The following is a 12,885-nucleotide window of genomic DNA, read 5'->3' as shown; positions in this document are numbered from 1 at the left end:
TAACTGAGTGTACTTTAAGGCTCCATGTACACGGGACGTTGTAAATGCTGCCCGTTTAGGAGCAGTTGGGTGTTTTTTTCAGAAGCCCCAGAACCCACCTGCATGTTATCTTATCTGTCCATGTACACAGGGTCGTTTACAGTCATTTGCAGGCAGTTGAGTTCAGGGACGTTTTTGGAACGCAATTATTTGCGTTCGAACGTTTGTTTCCCGGCGTTTCAAACGCAAAAACGGGACCGAACGCGACCGAACGTGATGAAGTACGTTCAGCCACGTTATACGTTTTTTTTTCTTCCATTCAAAATCAATAATTCCCTATGGGAGCCTATTGATTTGAATGGAAGTCGCACCGCAAGTCGGATCAGGATGATGCGACTTGCGCTGTGAGAATCTTGATGGGGAACTCCACGCCAAAAATGGGAAAAAAACTGCGTGGGGTTCCCCCCCAGGTTCCAAACCAGGCCCTACGGGTCTGGAATGGAATTTTAGGGTAGACCCACGCCGAAAAAACGGCGTGGGGTCCCCCCCAAAATCCATACCAGACCTTTATCCGAGCATGCAGCCCGGTAAGGCAGGAAGGGGGAGGGGACGAGCGAGCGGCCCCACCCCCCCTGGACCATACCAGGCCACATGCCCTCAACATGGGGGGTGTTGGTGCTTTGGGGCAGGGGGAGCTCTGCACCCCCCACCTCAAAGCACCTTGTCCCCATGTTGATGGGGACAAGGGCCTCATCCCCACAACCCTGGCCGGTGGTTGTGGGGGTCTGCAGGCAGGGGGCTCATCGGAATCTGGAAGCCCCCTTTAACAAGGGGGCCCCCAGATCCTGGACCCCCTCCCTATGTAAATGGGTATGGGGTACATTGTACCCCTACCCATTCACCCCATAAAAGGCAGTGTATGGAAATAACAACAGGAGACGTTTTGGAAAGTTTATTAAAAATCTTCATCCGGACTTCTCCGCTCTGGTCTTCTCCCTCTCCACTCTTCTTGTCTTCTGCTCTTTTGCTGTCCGCTCTTCTGCTGTCCAATCTTCTGCTCTTTTGATCTCGGCTCTTCTTCTTCCTCCGGTCCTCCTCCGACGCTGTCCCCGGTGATTATGCCGGTCTCCGGGCTCTGCAGCTTGTTATATAGCCATTAGGGGCGTGGCCTCCCAATGACATCATCGGGAGGCCCTGCCCCCTCATGTCACAGATGCTTGTGCAAGGGTGCAGTGTAGCCTGGTGAGCATTAGAAATTCACTGATGATGTTTTACTTCATGTCAGTTGTTCTTCTTAAAATACAACTCTACCCTTTTCTAATATTACTCAGTATAGTTTTTTCCCAAAACCAAATCTTCCTTAGGTAATATACCCAAAGAAAGACCTTAGAGGCACCACAATCTCCCTTTACAGTCCTTAGATTTTTACTGTAAATGGCAGTGTTTACTTTTCCTCCTGTGCTCCAGTATAACCAGTATAAACATATATTGTGAGGCACTAGCTGGTGGGATTGTGAATGTTGTGTAGGTATCAACTAGATTTCTCACATACATATAGTGAGGACTTCCAAGGTTTATGGCTGTTGTGGAGAAACAAACTCTTCATTTTCTAAGAATTGTAAATTATTCCCTTCTGAGACCTGCAGCCTGTAGTTTTTGTAGAGCTTTGGGCAGGATAAAGCGTCCATTCCTAGGTCCACATCTTATCTGGTAGCAAAACTTCCTTTTTAGTCTCAGCTGTCCACAAGCTTTGGTATACAGTATGAAGACAAAAAAATACCACAGTGCACAAGGGGAAAAAAATATCAATCCTGCAGCCACCAGCTTAAAACTCCAATCCTTCAGGAGAATTCACCATGAAATCAGACAAGTCAAATAAATGATTTAAGTCGCACTCGCATTTCATTATAAAGGTACAGTGGTACCCTCACAAATTGGAGTATCTGCCTTACAGCATAAACACAGCATCATTTCTATCATCAAACAAGGACACTTGCATAGAAATAAATTATTTAGCCACAATAAAAATAGCCACTTTGAAATAATAATAGCACATAGTGTACCTTTTTAGTATACCAATTTGTCACTAGGTCAAAGAATTTTGTATGCAATCTTAGAACGAGGCTCCCTTGCCTTTGGGAACGTCACCGGTGACCTAATCCGCCATGTTTCAAACAGTAGATGCTTTTTTTTCTTCATCCCTCCTTGATGTCAAAACTCTGATGTTAACTTACAACCTCAGAATGCCAAGTATCATAGCTCAAAACGAGCATTCCTATAAGGCTTTGAGTTACTATGGCCATCCGAGCACAATGTGTATTCACATGCATATGTGACCCTAGAAAGCCTGTGAGGTCCCAGATAAAAGATTTGTTCCACCTTACATACAAATTGCAACCAGTACTCACGCCTGGTTAGATTGTGGAGCGAGTGATCTGAAGACATTACATCAGAGTCCTACCCCTTAAAACACAGCAGCACATTAGGCATACAGACTCCAAGAGGCAATGACATACTGCTACCAAGGGCTGTCTTCGGGATCGACCAACCAAACAGGAAAACTTTAACCTCAAGTAAGACATGGGTGAGGCACACATGAACGCCAAATATGAAAGACCTCTTAGCTCAAGAATAGTCTCCTCATTGAAAGAGACAAAACATATTAGGCGTGGCCGTCGGATATGTGACTGGGACACGTGTCTGCCAAATATCTCATATTAGATGAGTAAATGTGACTTCTTTCCAAACGTATTCTTGCAGTACACCGAGGAACTGAGGCTAAAAGGCAGATATGTCCTATTACAATACAAGGACATCCAGTGGAGACTTTTTTAGACTCTGGATGCCTTGTCACAGTGATTCCTGTGGCAGCTGGCACAGACTAAATAAGAATACTTTGCATAGATAGCGATGCCAAAGACTACCCTACTACTCCCAGTGGAGAAACCTAATGGAATTGTAAAAGAGAATATCAAGCAGCTGTGTATTGCATATCTTTCCCTTAGTGTTGATCAACCTCCTTTACCTTGATGTCCCGAATCACTATTACTTTTTTTACAACACCCTCACTATAGTATGTGTTTCTTGTTGCTAAGACGTGTTATTAGCTTATACATAGAACTGTTGTTTGTTTCTCACTTTGGGTCATGGGGCCTAGGATTTCACAATTGTGTTACAGCTGCTGTTACTGAAGTTTATTGATGACTCACACCTACACCACTTCATTATGTCAATAGTCATATCGCCCAGGAGGGAGACTCTGTTCCCCTTATGTTGGCTTGCTATAAATACTGATTACCCTTAAATTTAAGTTGATAAATGCTGCTGGGTATTGTCAAAACACTTTATTGACCTCCATGTCCTATAACCAACATTTAATGCTTTTGTTATATTGTGTTTTTTTTACTTTATAGCACTGTGCTATGCCATTTGTTTATTTATTCTTTATTTCCGCATGCTTGCTATAATCTCTCACATGCTGTTCCTAACAACCTTCCTATTTAATATTGTACCTCCACCACATACTAGCTGGAATCATACCACTACATTCTCCAGACCTGGAGCAGGCCACTGACTGATGGCATCTGCATCAATCACAGGTCCCTACACCCTCAGGTTAGGGTTCACACTTTTAGAGTTCTATTTAAAAAACAAATAGCTGTGCAAGTATATCAGAATTTACACAGCCATTGCGAATTCCAAAGTGTCTAATATGCGCAAAATGTCATTTTCTATTTTTTTCCTAAGATTGTCAGCTTCATCTATTGACCAAAATGCAGTATTTTCCTGACTGCAGTACTTCAGTAAATTACCACACTATGGTGACTAGCTAGTGCTGACAATCAAAGGAAATAAACAGAAAATTTAATTTTAAACAATACACACATTACGTGAATTATTTGTGATGGCTGTTTAAATGTGCGCAATAATTCTTTCTTTGAATGTGTATCTCTGCAGCCTGTGCACAAGACCAACCTTCAGTTCCCTACTGCCCAATGTCTAGTTTGACCTGGCTACCAGACTTCACCTGTACACTGTTCAATATACCACTTTCCTATCTCTTCTATGCTCTGCCTTTCCCCACATTTTTTTTCTCAGAACCAACTACTACTAAAACTCATAGGCCAAAATTCCTGTACTGTGATGACATCCTAAAATCCTCACATGAATACAACATATGAATACACCTACTACATCCACACCAGCAACATAACATCTTACCATTAAAATCAACCTCTAAAGGACTGGTTCATAAACTTCTGGGATTTTACTCTAACCTGTATAATCTAAAGCATGAATTCCGCTCATAACCAAAATCTGAGAAGGTAGAAAGAAATTTCAAATTTCAAATTACCTCCAGGAGGTTAAACGTCTACCCCTCCCACAGATATCATTAAAACACTCAATTCTCCTTTTAACAAAAAAGAACTGGCACAGGCCATCAAAATGACATCTAATGGGAAAGCATGGATGGCCTAATTAAATGGCTTTATGAAGTCTTCAGACAGAAACTGTCATCTCTTTTATTAAAACTCTTTCAATGCCATTTCCCCTGAACATCCATTTCCCCTAGGTTTTTGAAAGCCCACATCTCTGTCATTTTAAAACTGTGTAAAAATGAAACAGACTCTTGGAAGTTAGAGAACTACATCCTTACTGAGTGGGGACATTAAACTGTATGAAAAATAATCACAAACTGCTTACAACCCCTACTCTCTATACATAACTATAATACATACAGATCAATCTGAGTTTGCATTATGCAGAGAATCATGTACTAGTACAAATAAAGCAATCAATAAACTTTCTTTTTCTGAAAAAAAGATTGTCCCACTCAACATGATAGATTGGGACTTCCTACACCACAAAACATCTCATGCTGGCTTGGAAGATGTCCTGATTTCTAAAATATGAAAGAAAGGGGAAAAGCGCCTCTTGAGTGCAGTAAACAGGTTTATTCAACAAAAAGCTTATAGTGACTCACATCTGTAAACTCATTGACGTGTGCAGCGTGGTATAGTCCGATGGCTGGGAGCCTGCTCTAGTTCCGGTGCGGTCCAATTGTCCGGGAGAGGTCCGGGGGTAGACTCAGGGCGACTTCCGGGTCGGATTGGCGATGGAACTGCGGGAAGCTGGAGCGGCGGCCGGCAGCGTCTGACGTCACAAGGGCTGTGTGGGCTTATCCGGGCTTTACTGCGCGTTTCAGAGCATGCGCAACATGCCGCTGTCGGGCATGCGCACTCCTTTATCAAGTGGATCTACACCCCTGTTTCTCCCCTCCCTGAACCGAGACTAGCCCATCACCACTACCTTGTATAACAGGCACACGAACCCTCCATCCAAACCTTTCCAAGGTTATCTAAGCTCCCATTTTCCCGATGTGCCAGTGCCTTAATTGACCACCACCTGACCATTTGTTTTAATTTGCAGCCAGCAAAAGGACTAGCACCCCCTGTGAGCGCCTAAAATATACTTTCTATTTTGATTTCTAAAATATGGCTCTCTATACTTTACCTTAAGCCTTTAAAACGATTGGCTCCCTCTCTACAAGTTTCTCCATTGCCAATGGAACTGGCTTTACTCTCTCTCTCTCTCTCTCTCATATTTAATCACCGGTGTCTTATGACAAGTCTCTGTAACTGCTCATCCATACAAGGAAGTACATTTGGCTCCATTGAATATACACTTGCACTTTATGCAAATGACCTGTATGTTTGGTATATCCCCTACAACTAGCCTTATGGTGATTCTAAATTAATGTAAAACATATAGGAAGTCATTTTAAAGTAAACCTTACCAAATCTTAGCTCCTAAATGCATATTTTACAGAGCCAGTGATAGGCTCATAAAGAGCCCTATTTTCTTTCAAACCTACATAATTCAAATGTTTGGGTGTGCAAATTCCTTATAAATTCCTTATAAACTTATGAACTACATGAAGGTGCTCATCTCCCTCAAAACTGATTCACAGAATTGGACATCAATGGCATAATGCCACAGTTCTGCTGCAGAAATTGGAATCCATTGCCCCATTGAAAAAAAAAAAAAAAACATTATTTATGTGGTCACAATATTTATATGTGAATCATCTCTAGTTCCTGTCGTTTTATCTAAATTTTAAAGTCTCAGGAATTAAAAACTGTCTGTGTTGCTCATCTCAGAGAGGTAACTATTTAAGTTCAAGAAGAAAAGAGGTGACACAATTGGCTGATGGATTAGAGCAGTTTTATTCTCTAATCCCCCAGCCAATTATATTACCTCTTTGGAATGTGGCATAGCTGTTAAAAGGAAAACATTTCTACACAATAAACTTCAAAACCCTCTCTGCCCACATAAATTTAAATGGCGATTGTGTTTTGACATAAATTTTCTCATTGCTAATATTTAATATATTTACTAAATAATTAAAATAATACAAGTCAGACCTTTGAAAACAGAAAACAACATGTTTTTAACAATAAAGGGGGTGTAAAATATTAACCTCTAGTACCTCAAAGGGGTTGTCAACATTTGGAGAAAGTGCAAAAGGTCTCCAAAGGAGTTTATAACATTTGAAGGGAACAGACTGCCGTAATGCAGAGAGATCTCCATGGCAACACACACAGAAAATATTGTACATTTTCTTGTTTACTTTGCAGTAAGGTTGATGGATTGATTTTGCAGTTGCCAATAAATCAGAGTTGAGGACAAGTCTAGTTAACATTAAATACATCAAACAAATTGCTGTTCAGCGGTACAGTGTGTCTAATCCTGTGTATCGCTTGCAAACCAAATAACTATTGTACTCTAGAATTTTTAAAAAATAGCCATTTAATGAAAGCAAGACTGGATCATTTAGCACATATGTTCATGTGCAATTATAGATTCTTAGCTACAGAAATGTACAAAGCAGTGGAAGAGCAGACATAGCATTAGAAGCAGGTACCATTGGGCCTTTGACATATGGGAGCCTGGTCTCAACTTGCTATTTACTTTCCCTTTGTCACCAAAGAAAGGATCGTAGTGTTCTTATTACCTAGAAGAAGTTCACATGTTAGTTACAGTATTTCACAAAAGTGAGTACACCCCTCACATTTTTTTAAATATTTTATTATATCTTTTCATGTGACAACACTGAAGAAATGACACTTTTGCATAGTTACATAGTAGTTGAGGTTGAATAAAGACAATAGTCCATCCAGTTCAACCTGTGCATGTGTTTGTGGCCGTAATAATTTCTCATACCCCTTAACTTTGCTACAATGTAAAGTAGTGAGTGTACAGCTTATATAACATTGTAAATTTGCTGTCCCCTCAAAATAACTCAACACACAGCCATTAATGTCTAAACTGCTGGCAACAAAAGTCAGTACATCCCTAAGTGAAAATGTCCAAATTGGGCCTAATTCGCTATGTTCCCTCCCCGGTATCATGTGACTCGTTATTGTTACAAGGTCTCAGGTGTGAATGGGGAGCAGGTGTGTTAATTTTGGTGTTCTCACTCTCTCATACTAGTCACTGGAAGTTCAGGTGGTGTCATTTGGTTCAGGTGGTGTCAAGCGTGTGTGGTGGCAACCAGGTGAGGGGTACAAAGACAAGTGTGTCTTGCCTACAGTCAAGCATGGTGGTGGGAGTGGCATGGTCTGGGGCTGCATGAGTGCTGCCAGCACTGAGGAGCTACAGTTCATTGAGGGAACCATGAATGCCAATATGTACTGTGAAATACAGAAGCTGAGCATGATCCCCTCCCTTTGGAGACTGGGCCACAAGGCAATATTCCAACATGATAACGACCCCAAACACACCCCCAAGATGATCACTGCCTTGCTAAAGAAACTGAGGGTAAAAATGATGGACTGGCCAAGCATGTATCCAGTAAGATATAAAAAGATGAAAATTTCCGCGCTAAATATGACAAAAAATGTGGTAACTCTAAACAATTGTGAGCAGCTAGCACAAAATCAACTAACAGTGATTCAAAAATGCAATAAATCCAAAAAGTGCAGCGCTGAAACCAGTGTACAATCAAAAATGCTAAAAAGCTCCAAAATTATATAAAGGAAGAGGGGTAGTGTCCAAATGAATAGTCCCAATAACAAGTGCAGAGATATGAATCCACGTGCAAAATATTCAGATTTCTTCCAGTGACACCAAGGGTAAGTGTAAGGAGGGGACACCTCTGTGCTCAGGTATAACAAGCAGCTTACCAGAATTCCGTGGCTGCTCAACTGAATGAGACAGCCTCTCCCAGCTAGTAATAAAACCAGTAGATCGACTGATGTCAAACTCAAGTGCTTCAAAACTCCCAAGAAAGACAGCCTTTTCCGGTGGGTTGTTATACCAATAACATTAATATATGTCAGGCTTGGAACTCCTCATTTACTCCATCGAGCATAGATACATATGTAGAGAGAAATAGAGGCCCATAGCGTAATCCCATAAACAATAGGCAATATTTATTTAAAAAACTACTTACAATATAAAAGACAAAACAGGCATATAGTTAGGCTGGTCGTGGGTCTAACCGCGGCGTCCCGCAGGTCTCCAAATCAGCATGTAGAAACAGCCGACTCCGTTGGGGGGCGTGTGGACGTTGCGTCTGGATATTTTGCACGTGGATTCATATCTCTGCACTTGTTATTGGGACTATTCATTTGGACACTACCCCTCTTCCTTTATATAATTTTGGAGCTTTTTAGCATTTTTAATTGTACACTGGTTTCAGCGCTGCACTTTTTGGATTTAAAGCATGTATCCAGACCTAAACCCTATTGAGCATCTGTGGAGCATCCTCAAACGGAAGGTGGAGGAGCGCAAGGTCTCTAACATCCTCCAGCTCCGTGATGCTTGAAACCCGTTATCATCAAGAAAGGGCATGGGGAACTGGGCACTGTCATGGGGGACGTTTACCAATGTAAAAAAAAAAAAAAATTGTAGGGTGGTAAAAGGGTCTTATTAATGTGACTTTATGGGCAACATGAGAAAAACACCAACTTTAGAACAGTACAAATTTTCATGGATTCATGGACATCAGTGAAACAGTATTTTGGATGTGCAACTTATTTTTGCATCTATATTGGCTTGAAAACAGCAACACCCCAATCTGATTCTTTCTAATTGAAAAAAATGCTTTTTTTAGGTAGTTTTGGCTGCAATAACTGATGTTTTTAGTCTCCCATAATAATCCTTAATTGAATGATAGAAGGAGCAGCCAAAACAAATCTTAAAGCCATAGGGAATTTTAAATTGCACAGGAGCAAAACAGTGTAATTATATAGTTTGTTACCTTCTAAGTATTGCAGAGAGACAAGGTAGACTTTATCTTGTAAAAGAAATGAGTATATTACCTGAAAGATGATTGGAGATGATTTTATTTATCCTGTTCTGGACCACCTCACGCAGATATACTGCAGCAGGGCGGCCCTCCTGCGTGAAATGATGTACCTGTATGTCATTTCCTGCACTGTGTCTGGGGCATGCACACGTCCCCGGCGACCCTCTCTTGCTGTAATTGGACACAGTGGGAGCCAATCCAGCGGACCCGATGTTCACTGACACCCGGCGATTGCTCATGAGAAAGGCAGATCACTGTTCTGTAGTAGGGGAAGATGAATATCTTGTGTTCCTGCTAAGCATAAACACAGATCTCTGTCTTCCCCCAGTCAAAGCACCCCCCAGCAAGCACTTCCAGGGAACACATTTAACCCTTTGATCGCCCCTGATGCTAACCCTTTCCCTGCCAATGTTATTAGTACAGTGACAGTGCATTTTTTTAGCACTGATCACTGTATTAGTGCCACTGATCCCAAAAAAGTGTCACTTAGTGTCAGATTTGTTTACCACAATGCCACAGTCCCACTAAAAATCGCTGATCACTGCTAGTAAAAAAAATTAAATAAATAAAAATTCCATAAATCTATCCAATAGTTTGTAGATGCAAACATTTTTGAGCAAACCAATCAATAAACGCTTATTGGGATTTTTATTACCAAAAAAATGTAGCAGAATATATAATGGGCTAAATTGATTAGGAAATTATATTTTTGTTATTTTTTTAATGGATATTTTTTATAGCAAAAAGTAAAAAAATATTGTTTTTTTTTTTCTCCAAATTATTGGCCTTTTTTTTCTTTAGCGCAAAAATAAAAACGCAGAGGTGATCAAATACCACCAAAATAAAGCCCTATTTGTGTGGAAAAAGGACATCAATTTTTTGGGGGGTACAGTGTCGCACGACCATGCAATGGTCAGGTAAAATAACCCAGGGCCATAACGCAAAAAATGACCTGGTCATGAATGGAGGTAAACCTTCCGGGGCTGGCGTAGTTAATGGATTAGGATCTTTTATACCCTACCACAAGCCCTTAGACAGGTTACTCACAAGATATCTGACCCCTTCCCCATCCAGTAGGGTAGGAGACACAGATGTCCACTTGTTTGCCTTAAGCAGGCCATACACGTTTCGAATTTCGTACGATTTGTCGTTCGATAAACGCAAGCGCCAGTCGTGCACATCATCGAGTGTACCATCAATGTGATTCGAAAATCGTACGACAAAACACTTCTTCCTTCTGCCAGTATAGGAAGTGATGCAATGTTGTCTTGACCTTTTAACCACACCTCCACTGGGCACTCCCCCTACAGTTAAAAGTCGGATCGTGTCATTTGCGAACAGAGCAATCATTCGCCACAGCATACGACTATTCTCAGCAATAAAATGCCATTCAAGAGGTATAATAGGAATCAGAAAATGGCAGCAATGGTTATTGCATTGATTGCTTTGGAGGAGGAGAAGAAAAAGAAGAAAAATAGAAGGAAGAGCAGAGTGTGGGCCAAAGACTGGCTCATGCAACGAGAGCAATTTTCACATGTAAACCTGCTAACAAACCTCAGAGAAAATAATCCTGAGGATTACCGTAATTATTTGCGGATGACCCAGCAGTCCTTTGACATGCTATTAGCTCTTGTGCAGCCACATATCACCAAATAGGACACCTGCATGAGAAAATCTATTAGTGCAGAGGAGAGGCTCATGGCAACCCTGCGTTTTTTGGCAACAGGCAGGTCTTATGAAGACCTGAAGTTCACCACTGGAATCTCTGCCCAATCCTTGGGAAGAATCATACCTGAGACGTGTCAGGCCATAGTGAAGGTGCTCCAGCCACAGTTTTTAAAGGTAATTATAAAAATTACAACTTAAATTAGTAAGAATATTACTGCAAACATAAGTCAAATTTTGTGAGTACATCAATTTTATTAAAAAATATGTAACTTCCTGTACACGGTTGTCTGAAAAAGTTTGTATTTTCTTAAATCAATACATACCCATTTCCAAATCATTATTATGAAAATATATAATTCTTAAACAATAACCAATAAAAAAGGAACAAATACACCAAAGAAATGCAATAATATTGAGCAACATATCTAGAAGTTTTTTTTACAGATTTGTGTATTGGGGGCCATGAAACCAAGAACCTTGAGGTGGTTCAGGACGCACTGACCTGCTTGGGTTTCCCTGTGATTGAGACATATTTGGGTGCCAATATTGGCCAGATGTTACAGGTGGAGCAGATGTTACAGGTGGAGGAGATGTACATCCCTGATACCCTATTATATCTGTGTTAGGTGTAAGATTGCCCTTTAGTCCAAAGGCAATCATTTTATGCATTATAGCTTCACAAATGTCTCGTTGCTCCATGGACATTCTCCGTAATTTGTGTGCAACCAGATGACCCACAGCATCACATTCATCATCTTTCTGCTTCATGATAGATGATGCATCCTTCAGCAAACTGGCAGTATCGTAGTCGAGATTTCTCTTCTTTCCTCTTTGAGTTCTCTGAGTTGATGTTCCTGGCTGCTCTGATACTGGGCTTAATGTATCCTATAGAAAAAAAAAAATTAAGAAGAAAATATGATCACTAATTATCATTAAAACATGTTTAAATTTTTTTCTATCTTGCCAACAGTTTCCTTCTAAATCTGAAGAATGGAAAGAAGTTGCCAAAGAATTCCAGGACATGTGGAATTTCCCCAATTGTGGTGGCGCAATTGATGGGAAACATGTGAGAATTACACCACCAGCACATTCAGGATCCTATTTTTACAACTATAAAGGGTTCTTCAGCATAATTCTAATGGCAATTGTGAATGCCAAATATGAATTTATGTACTTGGATATAGGGAAAAATGGAAGAAACTCGGATGGAGGTGTGATAGAGCGCAGTCCATTTATGCATCGATTAAAAGAAGGAATGTTGCATCTTCCATCTTCCAGTGAGACAGTTGAGGGCCTTAATTTTGTGTTCATTGGGGACGATGCATTTGCCTTACATGAACACATGTTGAAACCCTATCCCTTGCGCAATTTAACTGCTCCCCAGAAAATCTTTAATTATAGATTGTCTAGGGCGAGAAGGGTGGTAGAAAATGCATTTGGGATCATGGCCAGCAGATTCCGCATTTTCCACACCGCCATTAATGTTACAGTTGAAAAAATTGACATAATAGTGGAGTGCTGCTGTATGTTACACAATTATTTAAGAAGCACAACTGTGTCATATATGCCATCAACTGCAGTTGATATTGAAGATCTTACCAGTGGCACAATTGTGCCAGGTGATTGGCGAAATGACAGCAGTGGCATGGTAAATTTAGCTCCTGCAAGGCCTAGGCTACCAACTGCAAATGCACGTCAAAATCGCATTCATTACACAGATTATTTTATGGGCAGTGGTGCAGTTGCATGGCAGGATCGCATATAATCATATGTATTATATTTTGTAAGAAATGACTTGCTCTAAATAAAGACAGCTTAATAAATCATATACAATATATGAGTATTCTTTATTCTAGTTTTTGTTACATTCTACTATGACTGGCCCATGAGGCAGAAGGACCCCTGACCCTATAGTTGTTTCATTG

General features: G+C 40.7%; 1 protein-coding gene and 1 pseudogene across 2 annotated transcripts in view; one reads left to right on the top strand and one right to left on the bottom strand.

Moving 5' to 3' along the window:
- Positions 1 to 5,973: 5,973 nt before the first annotated feature.
- The window catches only part of LOC309549695 (sulfotransferase 6B1-like), a 403,842-nt gene continuing 396,930 nt past the window's right edge, over positions 5,974 to 12,885 (bottom strand). The window contains exon 8 of the mRNA XM_082250145.1: positions 5,974 to 5,985. The gene's annotated coding sequence lies outside the window, so the exon portion shown is untranslated. The remainder of the gene's footprint in view (positions 5,986 to 12,885) is intronic.
- Positions 10,805 to 12,725, top strand: LOC309550613 (annotated as a pseudogene). The gene is made up of 2 exons: positions 10,805 to 11,134; positions 11,931 to 12,725. The product of its transcript is annotated as an uncharacterized misc_RNA (transcript).

Source organism: Pelophylax lessonae, assembly GCF_965119305.1.
Source record: "Pelophylax lessonae genome assembly, chromosome: 3".
Lineage (NCBI taxonomy): Eukaryota > Metazoa > Chordata > Amphibia > Anura > Ranidae > Pelophylax > Pelophylax lessonae.
The sequence above is the reverse complement of the archived record's forward strand: the minus strand, read 5'-3'. Positions and strand labels throughout refer to the sequence as shown.